We start from the raw sequence: 5,702 nt of genomic DNA on the forward strand, positions 1-5,702 counted from the left end.
AGGCCGGGTTGCTGAGAGGGCGTCCCTTGCGGCTGAGTGCAGCGCTTCCCTGGGAGTGATACAGGGAATGCAGTTCCCAAAGGTGCACGGGTTGCCAGAGATGCTGCAGGTTGGCGGATTGGCTGTAGACAGCTGGAGCGTGCTGAGTTGCAATATGGCAGCCATGCGGAAAGAAGTCTTGACCCGAAAACAGCAGGGTAAACCGGGAGCAGGGTCCGCAGCCAGGCCAGGGGTCAGGTACTAGAAGACAGTCCGAGAGGAGTACAGGAACAAGCCAGGTCATACACAGGGGACAGAGGAGATAAACAGGATGACAGGTCAGGTCAAGCAGAGGTCAAGCCAGGGGTCGTCAGAGTATACAGGCACAGGAACACAGGAAGCTGTTGATAATCCATCAAACTACAAGTGTCTCTGATCGGTTTAAATAGGCGGGGGGTGTGCCTAAAATCGTGCACACCCATGCACGCTCATGTGCGTCGGCACGCACATATTGCCGTGTCCTGGCTGTTGTGCATCTGTGTGGTTGCAAGCGCACAAAAACATGTCTAGTGCAACCATGATGGTTACTGGCGGAGTTGCCAACAAGACGCCCATTTCCCTGACAGAGCCCATCAGAGTGGGGGAGGGTGCCTTTAACACTCCCCAGTCAGCTATAATACCTCCCAAGGCAGCTGGAGATGGTGGGTGGAGCTGGGGGTGTGGCTGCCTCCTCTACTCGTCCCACAAACTCCTTTTCTATGGCTGATCCCATAGATGAAGAAGAGGAGAGTGGAGGAGGACACAACAGCCTGGGGAGATTCTGATTACATGTCATGGGGTAATACCATGACACCACATACTGCCCTAACCTACCACTATACTGCCATAACCTACCACTTTAATTCCCAAAACTGCCCCCATACTGTACTATACTGCCCTAACCTGGCACTATACTGTACTACCCTAACCTGCTACTATACTTCCCAAACCTGACACCATACTATACTATACTGCCCTAACCTGACACCATACTGTACTATACTGCCCTAATCTGCCACTATACTTCCCAAACCTGCCACCATACTGTACTATACTGCCCTAACCTGACACCATACTGTACTATACTGCCCTAACCTGCCACTATACTTCCCAAACCTGACACCATACTATACTATACTGCCCTAACCTGACACCATACTGTACTATACTGCCCTAACCTGCCACTATACTTCCCAAACCTGACACCATACTATACTATACTGCCCTAACCTGACACCATACTGTACTATACTGCCCTAACCTGCCACTATACTTCCCAAACTTGCCACCATACTGTACTATACTGCCCTAACCTGACACCATACTGTACTATACCGCCCTAAACTGCCACCATACTGTACTGCCCTGATCTGCCACTATACTTCCCAAACCTACCACCATACTATACTATACTGCCCTAACCTGCCACCATACTGTACTATACTGCCCTAACCTGCCACTATACTTCCCAAATCTGCCACCATACTATACTATACTGCCCTAACCTGCCACTATACTTCCAAAACCTGCCACAATACTGCCCTAACCTACCACTATACTTTGCCACCATACTATACTTCCCAAACCTGCCACCATACTATACTATACTGCTCTAGCCTGACACCATACTGTTCTATACTGCCCTAACCTGCCACTATGCTTCCCAAACCTGACACCATACTGTACTATACTGCCCTAAACTGCCACTATATTGTTCTAGCCTGCCACTATGCTATACTGACCCCTTCCTCAGTTCTGCGGACCCCTGCGCACTGCCCTAGATCTGGCCGCCTCAGAGTTCTAATAATAATAATAGAGGATACATGATGTATAAAGAGAATAATTGTTAAATATGGTTTATCATATTATAGATTATCAAGCAAATAAAAATAAAAACAGGTTTCAAGTCACTATGCAGCTATAATGAAAATTTAAATCACAAAAAATTCAGTTCTGTGCAATATACCATATGATTTCTATAACATATTTCTGGGCTGTATATGTCAGTATCACCTCTAGTGAAGTGATGATTAGAGGTGGCCTTGCGGTTCGCCCGTCGGTCGGTTCGTAGCGAACTTTTCTTTTCTCGTTCACGATTCGCCAAACCGGCGGACTGCTGGCGCTGTTCGCGGCGGACATATTTGTTTACATTGTGAAGAACTTTGACCCATGACACATCCATCATGGGGTACAGGACAGCAAATTGAGATATTTTAGCACATGGACATTCCCCCTACCTTATAAAAAGACTTGATCTGGCGGCCATTTTACATTTTGTCTTTTGTCAGTGTAGGGAAAGGATGCTGTTTGGAGCAGGGACAGTCAGTCTAATCACTAGCTATTACTATTAGGTCCACAAAAGTCCTTTTAAGGACTGGTATAGGTGTACAGTATATAGGGTTGTAATACACGTATAATATACTTTCTTTCAAATATAGAAAGCATATTATAGTGCACTGCATGCAGTGCTGCTGACTGATTCTGCAGCTGTCGTTTCTCAGTGTAGGAAGGGACAGTTTGGTTTTTGGAGCCGGGACAGTCTACAATTCACTAGCTACTAGCTAGCTACTATTAGGTCCACAAAGGTCCTTTTAAGGACTGGTATAGGTGTACTATTTGGTGTGCAGTATATAGGGTTGTAATACACATATAAAAAAGCATAGTATAGTGCATTTCCACTCTGCAGTATTGTGACTGCTGAGCGGTTCTGCAGCGATACTACAAAAAGTGACAAACGCAATTAGAAAAAAGTATTATAACTGGTGTGATAGACCAGTGGCCCCCCCAAAACGACAGATTGAAGCAGGGTGTTATATACCTTCTTTCACATATACTGCACTTCTCTAGAGACTTTTGTCACAGGGTCATTTAAAAAATGACAGGCAGAGGAAGAGGCAGGCCCTTCCACAGGGGTGGTAGGGCAGGAGCAACAGGCCTGAGCCAAAGTGGCAAATTGCAGAAGGTGCGTGCGATTACGTCAAAGGAAGCACCAGACTTGGTTGAGTGGCTCTCTCAGCCTTACCCTTCTGCACCCTCCTCATCCTCTCGATCTGCACCATCTTCTTCACTCACTGCTGTGTGCACCCCCAAAGACACTACCATCAACACCACCACCATATACCCTCCACTTGAGTCACAGGAATTATTTTCCAATCCATCACAAGCAATTGCAAATGCGCAGCCACTCTTGTTATTGGATCAGGAAGAGGAGGTAGCAACAACCGCCACTCAGCAGTCTGACGACAGTACCCAGATCAGCCCAAGGAGGAGGTTGGTCCCCGGTGTTGCTGCCTACTCCGAGATCTCTAATTATAGTGGTGGGGAAGGTGACCTCGATGATGACATGTCTAGTGATGTCACGTGGGTGCCCACAAGAGAGGAAGAGGAGGGGAGTTCAGAGGGAGACATGGACCAGCAGATAGGGAGGAGAAGCAGGCGGAAGTTAGATTGCACAGGAGGGACAAAGCAGTGCTAATGTATCGGGAGCGAGGCATCAGCCATGTACAGTCACATCTGGTGCTCCCAGAACCCCGGCACATGGCTCCGCAGTGTGGGTTTTTTTTAACGTGTCCGCTGCTGACAATAGTGTTGCCATCTGCAGCCGTTGCAGTCAACGCATAAGTCGTGGTAAGTCCAACACTCACCTAGGGACGACCGCCTTAAGAAGGCACATGAGCTGCCATCACCGAGCCCAGTGGGAGCAATGGAACCCACAAAGCCACACTGCAGGCTCTCACTGTCCAGCCTCGTCTTCTACTTCTCCTTCTCTTCTCTCCTCATAATTGTCCTCCATTCAACCTTGCATCATGCCGTCCTCACGTTTTTCTGGAAAAAGGCAGGCTTTCATGGGCCAAATGTTTGAGCGTAAAAAAATGATGACGCCAGATAACCCTCTTGCCCAACGGTTGACGGCTGGCTTTTCAGGACTGATAGCCCGCCAACTACTGCCATATAAACTGGTGGACTCGGAGGCCTTTCTAAAATTTGTGGCCATTGGAACACCACAATGCAAGGTCCCAGGAAGGAAGTATTTCTCAGAGAAGGGCATCCCAGAGCTACATGGCCATGTTCAGCGGCAAGTGAATGTATCTCTGGCACACAGTGTCGGTGCCAAGATACATCTGACCACAGACACTTGGTCTAGCAAACACGGGCAGGGAAGGTATATACATTTTACTGCCCACTGGGTGAACCTTCTGACGGCCGTCAAGCATGTAACCCGTGGCACCCGTGTAAATTTGGTTTTACTGCCATGAATTGCATGTAGGCCTGCCTCTTCCTTTCCTCCTCCTACTCCATCCTCCTCCCTCTCCTCCTCGGCTGACTTTTCCCGCTGCTAGCATCTCTTCCGCTGTGTCGCCCAAGATCCCAAGAACCTAATTGACATGCAAGGTGAGACGTTGCCTTGCTGTGCTGTGTCTGTTGTGCCTGGAAGGCAAGAGTCACATTGGCCCTGCACTCCTTTCAGCTTTGCGTTCACAGGCAGATCAGTGGCTAACACCACTCAATTTGACAGTTGGTAAAGTGGTGTGTGACAACGGTGCCAATCTGCTTAGCGCATTGAAACAGGGCAAAATTACACACGTGCCATGCATGGCACACGTCTTAAACTTGGTCGTGCAGCGATTCCTTGTCAAATACCCTGGGGTCCAGGACATCTTGCGGCAGGCAAGGAAAATCTTGGGCCTATTTCAGAAGATCTTACAAGGCCATGGCTCGCCTTGCTGACATTCAGCGGTGACACAATCTTCCGGTCAGATGTCTTATTTGCGAAAGCCCGATGAGATGGAACTCAACCTTCTATATGCTTGATAGGCTGCTCCAGCAGAAACGTGTAGTTAACGTCTACCTGTATGAACTGTGCGGCAGAACTGGTTCTGAGGAGCTTGTTTTTTTTTACCGCGCCAGTGGCTGCTCATGCGAGACACATGCAGACTTCTGCGGCCATTTGATGAGATTGCCAAACTGGTCAGTCGCAGCCATGGCGCCATCAGTGACATGGTACCTTATGCCTTCTTTATGGAGCGTGCATTGCGTCCTGTCATTGATCAAGCCGTGAAGGAGCAGGAGCAGAAAGATGAGGAAGTCGCAATGTTGGATAAATTCCTGGGGGGGCCTACTCTATCTGAGACAAGTCAACAACAGGAGTCTGAAGGGGAGTCAGAGGAAGATTGTGCCGGGGAGGATGAGGAGGAGCAAGAAGAGCATGCTTTAAACTTTTCTGGGATCCCTGTTGTTGTCCGTGGATGGGGAAAAGGAGAATGAAGAGGACGACATTATCCTGGATGATGAGCAGGAACCAGGTCACCACACTGCTTCCAGTTTAGTGCAAATGGGGGCCTTCATGCTCCAGTGTTTTAATAGGGACCCCCGTATAAAAATCATAAGGGTCAAGGACCAGTACTGGGTGGCAATGTACATGGACCCCTGGTACAAACACAAAATGGTGGAAATGTTACCACCATCACAGAGGGCTGTCAGAATGGAGCACTTACAGACCTTGCTTTGAGAAATGCTGCATTCTGCTTTCGCGTGCGCTGGCAGAGGAGGAATTTCCACTCCCAGAGAAAGAGTTGAGAGTACCAATCCAACAGCGCCTGCAAGAAGAGGGCGGTTTGAAGATGTGTTGGTGACTTCTGATATGAGATCATTCTTTCAGCCGACCCATCGACAGGTGTCATCCG

Source organism: Lithobates pipiens, unplaced genomic scaffold, assembly GCF_037356315.1.
Source record: "Lithobates pipiens isolate NorthernLeopardFrog02 unplaced genomic scaffold, aLitPip1_a1.2 Scaffold_24, whole genome shotgun sequence".
Classification (NCBI taxonomy): Eukaryota; Metazoa; Chordata; class Amphibia; order Anura; family Ranidae; genus Lithobates; species Lithobates pipiens.